Here is a 10,880-nt window from a genome sequence, read left to right on the forward strand (position 1 = left end):
AAGAAAACAACTTACACGGGGATCAAGCTGTCGTTTCTATTTCCCGGAGATTGCTCACTAAGAACAAAATCTGTTAGCAAAAGGCGCCACTTTGCCAAACGTATCTTAACTTTTCAATATCATCTTTAAAACCTTCAATTCCCGAAATTTTTTCCGATTATTCAAAAAGACTAGTAGAGTAAAGTAATTGCCTATTTTTTCAGGTGGGCTTTACGTCAAAATACCAAATTAGGTGTCATGGATGGAGGCAACTAGCAAACATACTTTACTGTAAACTTCTTTCATTAACCATTAAATAAAAATCCAAGGGCTGATCAGGGGAATCGTACCCAGCACCACAATACATAATAGCTTTACAGGTCTCGCCTCTAACCACTCAGCTACCGTGGCGCCTTTCAAAAAGCCTAAAACATAAGTTCAAAACATTTGTATTTTTTCTTTTTATAGGTGCCCCATTATTGAAAAATTTATACGGTTTTTAGGCTTAACCTAAAATTTTTTGTGCAGTTTTTAAGAATCAACCAAAATAGGACAGTTTTAATGACCGAGCATTTGATAAGGTTTAGGACATGGGATGTCTTGTTTCCCAGTTACTGCAGCCAAAAGGAACCTCTTTAAGTGGGCAACTTGCATTCTCTCCATTTACAGAGCCCTGTGGTTTCAAGGCCCCCATATTTTTGTTTCCCGTCGAGCCAGAGATCTCCTATAAGTAAACTTGCAACCGTAACCCAATAGGTCAGGATATAAGACGGTTCCCACTTCTTCAGCCACATAATCTGACCGCATGCATTATTAAAGGGTTACAAACTCTCAGAAAACATGAAAACAACATCACAGGGTATCCTCGCAGTGGTCGGGTCCAGGCATCTGTGTCGGCTTTGTTAGGAAGTGAAGAAACGTTCATTGATATCATGAAGCCAGGCGCTACTTTGCAGAATGAGACCACAGAAAAGGACCAAGGGAGATAATACGCAAAAACGACTTAAGGGAAAGCCCTAGACTTGTTTTTTTTTTAAAAAAGTGGTACCAGACCTAGAAGCACAAAAAACCTCTTTTGTTTTCAGTTCCCGGGAACCATGCTCTTTCATCAATCATAAAGGAAACTGATCAAATTCAAAGATAACGGCACTAAATTATTCATTAACTACATATCCTACTTAATAAATAAAAATTTAATTAGAATTATTTAAAACTCAACTGCATATAATGTTTTAATTACAAGCGCATTTTCTATTTTTTGAGTGTACGAAGGTGTATTTGAGTTATTGCACTTGCAATATTGGAAGGAGAAGCATGGCAGAGTTCGCTGCGCACTCTAAGGGATGACGTAGGGCGTCTGCGCCATGTTATTGACCCCAGTCAAGGTCACGACCCTAACCTTGCGCCCAATATTTCCGGGTATCTTAACGTCACCAGGTTAGGTCGGTTCGGTCACCAAACTTCGCCTGGTAGATTATAATCTACTTTTTGTATTGTTGGCATTTCAACTTCGATAAATAATAATTAAAATTTACAATATTAATAATAATTTTTTTTGTTTTTGAGCAAGGATTGGGATTGTGGCCAATAAAATTAGGTCAAATGAAGGATTTATATTTTGTAAGGATGAAACTTTTCTGCCTAGTGAACTCGGGTCGAAAAGGATATCCTGATTTACTTTTATAGAATAACCTTCTTCACTTACATGAAGAGGTAATTTAGCCCCTTTTTGGTGGGAGAACCATGAGCTATTCCAGGTGGCAGTTGCATGAGTTGATCAAAACGGCCGCGATGCACACCTAACAAAAGTTTAGCTTAGTTAGAAAATGAAATGCGATATCGCTGTAATGACTACGACACAAGGGTTTACTGATAGAGAAGAGAATACTGTGTATTCTGGAGTCTGTACAAGATGTTTTCGATTTAAAGCAGGATTTGGTACGATGATCAGATAGCCGTGGAGGATGCCCTGAAGGCAGTTTCACAATGCTACCACAAACTTTACTCGACAGTACGAGGTGTGGCTATTAAATAACGACACTATTGCTGTAAAACGTTTTAAATTTATACATGTTTAGTTATTATCACCTTCAATAGATATCCTATCCCTACAACGCTCCATTCGGATTTACCATTGTTCGAAACAGTGCTGGAAGTCTTTTTCTGTGAGCTCCTGTTTTATCTGTTTGGGGAACAGATAAAAGTCACATGGTCCGGCCAGAACAGGCGAATAAGGCGGATTGCCTAAAACTGGGATGTTGTACTTGGCTAGAAACGTCTTGACAGACAATGCAGTGTGAGCCGGCGCGTCGTCCTAATGGAGAATCCATGACTGGTTCCAGTTCTTCCACTGGATCGTTTTTTTCCTTACTCTTTCACGGAGTTGAGCAAGCACCTCACGGTAGTAATGTTGATTAATTATAATCGATATTTTCATCCGTTTTGGACGTGGAAGGGCGAACCGGGCGGTCATCATCTCCGACGTCTTCTCGGCCATCTTGGAAACGCTTGAACCACTCAAAAAAACGCGCACGTGATAAACATTCATCGCCATATACTTCTTTTAATAAAAGATAAGTTTCAGTAGCGGTTTTACCCAGTTTCATGTGAAATTTCACAATTCGTTGCTCTACTACATGTGTAGTATCATGTTTTCGGCAAAACGAAACTAACACCTCTTACACAAACGACGGTTTCTGTCAGACAGATTTCTCTACTAACACGTGAGACGCTGCACAATCGAAAGAGAAGGCTTTACGCTACACAGCTGTCTGTCGTTAGGATTTGGTGCATGCATAGTTCTTCTGTAGCAGCATCAGTCTCGTTATTTAATAGCCACACCTCATATATCCGCAAATAGTGACAGAAATAAGTTTATAGGTCGGTTTGAAAGCTCCACCGCCTCCATGGTGTATTTACAGAGCTCAATGAACTGCTCTGCCATCTAGATGTAAAAACCAATAAGTTAGACTGGGCTTAGTTAAAGTATAATACAGTTTTTTTGTTAAACTTTTCGGTTTAGCACTTACAATGGTGTCATCAGACCTCAAGCTTCGACCATTTTCTTGCATCCACTGTTGGTTAGAAAAGAAAAACATTCCTTATGCTGGGAAATGTTGGAAAATGTTATGCCACTCGTTCTACAGTGGGTAATATTGGGCTTAAGATGTGGTGAAGGAAAATGAACAGATCGACTTAGCAGAAGTAGCTATCCAGCTATTAGCGCTCTCACTTGAACCAAGAGGACTGACAACTATGTGGGGCTCCCTTAAGAAGTGAATGGGAAGTACCCGCAGACATTCACACTCAGCCTGGAAGGAGAGCTGAAAGGAAGTCCAACCTGCCCCTTTGGTAATAGTCTATGAGCAAAAAGGATAGTTTGCAACAATAACTAACAGATCTTCGTATCTGAAATTCTAGCTTTACTTTGACTGAACTAATGTTGGTAGAGGTACGTATTAGTGAAGTGGGACCTATTTAGATACTTTAGAGGAATGTTCAATGTTGTATCTTCCACAGAGCCCTCATTAAATTAGTTTTACAATGAAACAAAGTGTAACTATAATAATAAAATATTCAAAGCTATTCTTTAAGGTAATCTGAATTAAATCAAAATTTTGCTATAACAGTGAAATTCCTCATTGAAGGTATGATTCTCTCCAGTAAGTTTGTAAAGTTGATCAATGCAATCCATTTTGTTTGAATTTATGTGATTTAAAGCTTAAATTTCTAGACTGAAACTAGACTGTTGAAATAATGAAAAATGTAAAGCATAGAAGCTTATATTCTTGCGTTTTCGCTGCACCACAGAAATTTCATATCTCAAAAACTCGAGATTTTTAAGTGCCTTCCTGAAAGGGCCACAATAAGATTTCTGCACCACAAACAACATCCCACCAAAAAGCAGGAAAAAACCTATCAGATATTTATTAGTATTTCGATTTAGAATCTTTAAGACAATGGAGACATGATTTGGAGGGTGGGGGAACCCGAACTGATAGTTATAGTTGTGGTTGATATGTTGCCATGACAACTGATTTACCCCTTTCTCATAAACGCGCGTGCTAGTAGTGTCAGGCAAGGTTAAAGGGGGCCCTGTATTATAGTTAGGTAAGCCCCCTAGAGTACTATATAACATACACGTGCCACCATAACATGTATTATTATTGGTGGAACAAAAAAATAAAAATAAGAAAGAAACGAGTTCAATGAAACCCAACTAGCGCTTATAGTGTCAGATATTATGTGATTATACCGACCTTGGTCTAAAGGGAGCTCTCAGCACCCAGGGTGCCCTAGGTGACAGATGTTATACACTCGAACTTTGCAGCAATGAAGAGAAACAGGGTTCACTCAACTAAATATGTTCATTGACCGGATCGGCTAACAATTCTCTCAAAATACAACTCTGCAATATACTAATTTGAGAACTATAATTTAACTTCTCGAATCCATCAACTTTTTTTTTCCAGATGCTGGGGAAAAATAAAAACACATATTATCTCAATTTTACAATAAACAAAAATTTGTTAAAGAATAATCTCTTACCGAAATTTTTCAAAGTTGTAACCTATAAGTCTCTCCAAAAGCGGCAATTTGGAAGTTAAAACATTTACGAACTTTATAAAGTTTTTAAAACCGAACTAAAATAACACTTTAGAGGTAGGTAGACCCTTATAGGTTAATGTTAAAAAACATTTTAGGCATAATAATCAGTATTAAATTGTTTAATACTGTTGAATTAGAAGCTATTTGATTTACATATACATAAATACAGGGTGTCCCAAGCTATATGGATAACGACTTTTTCTCGGAAACTAAGATAGCTAGAAAAAAACTAAAAAATACGTGTTCCCTTAGTTTTTTGTTAGGAATCCAAATTTACTTTGTAAATTTTGTTCGGTGCTTCCAGAAGCGAGATACAGGCACCAACTTCATTTTTTCAAATGGGAAGGTGCGGTTTTTATCTCAAAAATAGATTCCTCTATTTTTTTAAAGAAAAATTTACTAGAACGGTTTTTTTCTGTGAGCGATATTTTAGAAGTTATGAATGAAAACATGATTCTTACAAGAAATGTCAAAATGATAATATTATAACGGTTTTTTGATTGAATAAGAAGAAAAGTACTATTTTATTATAAATTTTACTCCACATTAATATTACAGATCATGCTCGAAATGGCCTCCACCATTAGAGATGCATAGAAATGCACTTTCCTGCCAATTGCCCCTTACTGCCAAAGAAATAGATTCGGCTTTAACCGACTTACACGTATCTATTATTCTCTGCTTTTGTTCATCTACAAATGCCAACCCGTCTTGATTCTAATGCACCTAGATTTAGAAATGCTTTTAGGTAAGCAGAAATAAGTATAGAAAGAAAAAAGTTATGAATGATCTCTTTGTTTTTCACGCATCCCCAAAGGAAATAGTCCATAGGTGTCAAATCCGGTGAGAGAGGTGTCACTGAATCGCCCCCCGTGTCGATATAACACGCCCATCAAATTGCCTACCGAGATATCTCTTTACATGCCTGATGATGTTATGTAAAATGAAGTTGGTGCCTGTATCTCGCTTCTGGAAGCACCGAAAAAAAATTTACAAAGTAAATTTGGATTCCTAACAAAAAAACTAAGGGAACACGTATTTTTTAGTTTTTTTTCTAGCTATCTTAGTTTCCGAGAAAAAGTCGTTATCCATATAGCTTTAGGACACCCTGTATATAAAATCTATTTTGAGAGAAATGGTGCAATGAAATGCGAGGCACTAAGAAATACAGGTGTGTTTCTCACTTTCTAAGAAAGATTAAGAAAAAGTAAATAAACTTATTGTTAGGTTTTGCGATAAGAAACGAGTAAATGGCCCCCAAAACATGTAAATATTTCTTCAGGCGATCAAATTTAATCAACTCGACAAAAATTCTGGAAAAATAATCCATATCAATAAAAACTTAGGAATTACAATGCTAACCGATGTTTTTAACTAGATATTCTAAACAAAATTATAAAATGTAAAATAATAATAGTTGTAAAAAAAATAAATAATTCCTTTATTTACATTTATCTCGTACATGGTTTTCTTATGATACTATCGATGTCGACTATCGATTTTATCACATTTTAATATGAATCTATTAATTCTTATCTGATTAGATTTTATTCGTTTCGTGTCAAGGAAAGTTTTGAAAATCAATTAATCATTTTCATTTTCTTAAATAACAATTTGAATACTTATATAAATAAAAATTCTAGCTAGAAAACCTTTATATTCGATTTTATCTGTGTTTCTAGTTTTAAGATGAAAAACGGAATTCCGGATTTGAGTTTCGTCACTTTGTAACAATTTTTTTTAATGCTATCAGGATTAAAAGTAAGTAAGTAAAGTGAAGTAATTGTCTCTTCTTTTCAGGCGGGCTTTACGTCCAACTACCAATTAGATGTCGTGGACGAGGCGACTAGCATATACGAGGGTCGTTTGAAAAGTCCGTGCAAAAATAAAAACTACTTAATTTTTTGGGGTAAACCTTTTTTATTTTTCAACATAGTCTCCTTTTAGGCTTATACACTCCGTCCAACGCTGCTCTAGTTTGTTGATTCCTTCCGAATAATAGGATTTGTCCAAGTCTGAAAAATAGCCATTCGTTTCTGCAATCACCTCCTCGTTTGAATAAAATCTTTTTCAAAGCCAGCCATTTCTTCATATTAGGGAACAAATAGTAGTCCGAAGGAGCCAAGTCTGGAGAATAGAGAGGATGTGAAACGAGTTGGAATCCTATTTCCATTAATTTTGCGACCACAACTGCTGAGGTGTGAGCTGGTGCGTTGTCGTGATGGAAAAGGACTTTTTTGTGGGCCAATCGTGGGCGTTTTTCTTGCAGCTCGGTTTTCAAACGGTCCAATAACGATAATATGCACCTGTAACAGTTTTACCCTTTTCCAGATAGTCGATGAGGATTATTCCTTGCGAATCCCAAAAGACAGTCGCCATAATCTTTCCGGCCGAAGGAATGGTCTTCGCCTTTTTTGGCGCAGATTCCCCCTTGGTAACCCATTGTTTAGATTGTTCTTTGGTCTCAGGAGTGTAGTGATGTATCCATGTTTCATCCACAGTGACGAAACGACGCTTAAAGTCCTGCGGCTTCTTCTGGAATAGCTGCAAACCGTCCTTGCAACACTTCACACGATTTCGTTTTTGGTCAAGCGTGAGCAATCGCGGCACCCATCTTGCGGATAGCTTTGTCATGTCCAAATGTTGATGCAAATGTACCCGTTCATTCGAGATGCCCACAGCACTAGCAATCTCACGCACCTTCCACTCTTCTGTCATCCATCACCATATCATGGATTTTATCAATGATTTTTGGAGTAGTAACCTCAACAGGGCGTCCAGAACGTTCAGCGTCACTTGTACCCATATGGCCACTCCGAAAATTTTGAAACCACTTATAAACTGTTCTAATCGAAGGTGCAGAGTCACCATAATGTTTATCAAGCTTCTCTTTAGTCTCCTGAGGTGTTTTGCCTTTCTTAAAGTAGTGTTTAATCAACACACGAAATTCTTTTTCGTCCATTTTTTGAAAATCACTCGACTTCCTCGATTCAAACGAATGCCAAACACAAAGAAATAGACCGATCTGGCTGAAACTTGGTGTGTGTTCTTCCAAGAGATGCTACTAACTAAACATAACCTCGATACGCGCCAGTAGTACTATCTCTCTGACGTTGTCACGGACTTTTCAAACGACCCTCGTATGTATACTTTACTGTAAATTTCTTTTATTAACCATTAAATAAAATCCAAGGCCCTAGACACCGGGAATCGAACCCAGTACCACACAATACATATTAATTAAATCAGAAACCAACACACAAAAAAGGAATGTGCTAGAAATGATATACATATCTAAGACAGGAAACAGTTTAAATTACAAAACAGACACGAACAATTTAAACAACATATACGCAAACTTACTACAAAATACTTGACAATTGGCAACACTGACTTCCATACAACCTAACACATATCACACACAGACCGATCACACTCAGTCCATGAACAGACAAGAGAGAAGGCACACCAACCCTGTAATGTAAAAATATTATTTTGTAAACTAGGTAAATAATTTTTTGCAAAATTTCATTATATTATACATAATTCATTTTAATAGAATCATTGTTAACAATCTGTAAATACTCGTATGTTCCACAGCCCTGAAGATGACCTAGTACCTAGGTCGAAAGCTCGGCAGAATAAATGTATCACGACTGAAATGGCAATTATTTTTTTTATCCTATAGAAACTATGAATCATTCACCAAAAGTGCTAGAAATGATACATATTAGCTTTGCAGGTCTCACCTCTAACCGCTCGGCTACCGTGGCGCCTTGCTATCAGGTTCATGTTTTTAGGCTAACAGTCTTGTGATAAATCTAAGTTCTTGTTTCTTAATGCAGTATCGTACAATTTCTGAACGTTCTAACACTCGTTTCAATAGATTGTTCCAGATTCTTAATTCACTTACAATTAAAATTAAATGATCTATCTATTACTAATTTTTCGTAGAACAATTTTTACACAGCAGGCTCAAATCCAGTTTCTCTTATATCTATTTTCACAACTATAATACACTTCTGCAACAAGGTAATTAAACGAGCTAGCAAAACACAACAAAGTTTGAACTAAACAAGATGAAAAATTTTACGAGCTTCTTAGTGGTGTTTTTCATTTTCATTTTTACTTCTTCAGCCGCAAGACAAGGAAGAATGAATACAAATAGAATTAAAATAAAATAAAGAGAAAAAAAATAGCTAGGAAAGCTGAAGGATCAGGTAGTGGAGCGCTCCTTCGAAGAACTGGATCATTACTCACAAGACTGTGCCTTCACTTGTACGCCTATATTCTCCGTCAGTTGGTATTTATCGCATGAGTCAACGATTTTTTTACTCTTTACTTATTTATTATTTAAAAGAAGTATTACATATTTCAATGACAGAACTTTTATATATTTCTCTTCTGGAAATGAATAACTAGCATTAATTTCTTCCCTCCATATTAGTGAATTCCCACGACCAGCGGTTCTAGACTTGGGGAATGCATACACCCCGGGGTACCGGCGGAGCAAGTTAGTTGTATGCAAAAATAATTTAAATAAAAATAAAGAAAGAATTAAAATGAAGCGAAAAAAAGTTATACGATATTCCTCTTCCTTATATGCCTATCATATTATTTAACTATAGTATATTACTGACATTAAAATATTTGATTCTGCAGTGTCCCCATTTATCAAACATAATCTAATTAACAATAATAGTTATTATCTAGTGCGGTTCGCGTGTTGAAACGCCTGCGCAATACCACGCGACAAGCGGAGAAATTTGAATCATGGCGCTAGGTCAGTGCGAGTCACAAGAAAGAAGAGAAACAATAAGGGAAAATTGTGTCAGATCTCTAAAACTAATAAAAGTATTAAATACTGAAATATTAAGCTTGAAACAATTTTAAGTAAATTTATATGTACCAAGCTAGTGACAATCAAACGGAATATTACCAAGAGATCATACCATGTAATGAATCATATAAAATGGGATGGCAATGTAGATAAGTGTGTTGACGGCTAGAAGTGACAGAGATTGAAGGAGTGATGTACAGAACAAAAAGATGTATGACATCAGGGGAAACGTGGTGGGGATAATGAGTTGAAGGTGAGCTATAAGATAATCATCTTCCAATCATCTTAAGTTCTCTTAAGTCATAACAAAATTAGACATCTAATATGAATATATAGAACAATGTGAATCACCAATTGTATTACTATAATTCTTTCAATAGTAAAAGATAGTTTCAGCTTCTCAAGATAGGAAGAAAATATTAGATATAAATAGAACAGAAACTGCGTCAGAAAATCAAAAAATTTTAATTAATCAATAACCTTTCCGAACTCGAAGAGTCACTCTTCTCGAAACAGTGGAAATTGGTGCCGAAATCGCTACAGGACTACATGGGATTATCCCTTTAGATATCAGGCATTCCCAACAATACCAGTTAAACCAAACAATTTCCACGTAAACTAAAAAGCTTTGGGTTTACGAAGTTTGAATGTACGAAACCCACAAAATTTAACACCTAATATCTCCGTTATAAATACAGCTAGAAGGCTGCGATTCTGCACAATTATAGAGGTAAACGAGTACTATAATTGTCTACATTCCCGCAGTTATTCCATGAATAGAATATGAGATACAGCAATTTGAAATTTGAAGCAAGTGCAAAACCCACAAATTTTAACACCTTATATCACCGTTATAAATACAGCTAGAAGGCTGCTATTCTGCACAATTATAGGGGCAAACGAGTACTATAATTGTCTAAATTTTCGCAGTGATTCCACTAAAAGGATACGAGATACAGCAATTTGAAATTTAAAACAAGTGCAAAACCCACAAACTTTAACACCTTATTTCTCCGTTATAAATACAGCTAGAAGGCTGCGAATCTACACAATTGTAGAGGTAAACGAGTACTATAATTGACTATATTTTCGCAGGGATACCACTAACAGGATATGAGATACAGCAATTTAAAATTTGAAGCAAGTACAAAACCCACAAACTTTAACACCTTATATCTCCGTTATAAATACTGCTAGAAGGTAGCAATTCTGCACAATTGTAGAGGTAAACGAGTACTATAATTGTCTGTATTTCCGCAGTGATTCCACTAACAGGATAAGAGATACAGCAATTTGAAATTTGAAGCAAGTGCAAAACCCACAAACTTTAACACATTATATCTCCGTTATAAATACAGCTAGAAGGTAGCGATTCTGCACAATTGTAGAGGTAAACGAGCACTATAATTGTCTATATTTTCGCAGTGATTCCAATAACAGGATAAGAAATACA

General features: G+C 36.2%; 1 protein-coding gene across 2 annotated transcripts in view; it reads right to left on the bottom strand.

Moving 5' to 3' along the window:
* The window catches only part of Hr39 (Nuclear hormone receptor FTZ-F1 beta), a 141,112-nt gene that overhangs the window by 29,534 nt on the left and 100,698 nt on the right, over positions 1-10,880 (bottom strand). The gene's annotated exons all lie outside the window — the stretch shown is intronic.

Source organism: Rhodnius prolixus, unplaced genomic scaffold (assembly GCF_049639745.1).
Source record: "Rhodnius prolixus isolate KJV_2025 unplaced genomic scaffold, Rpr scaffold_3, whole genome shotgun sequence".
NCBI lineage: Eukaryota > Metazoa > Arthropoda > Insecta > Hemiptera > Reduviidae > Rhodnius > Rhodnius prolixus.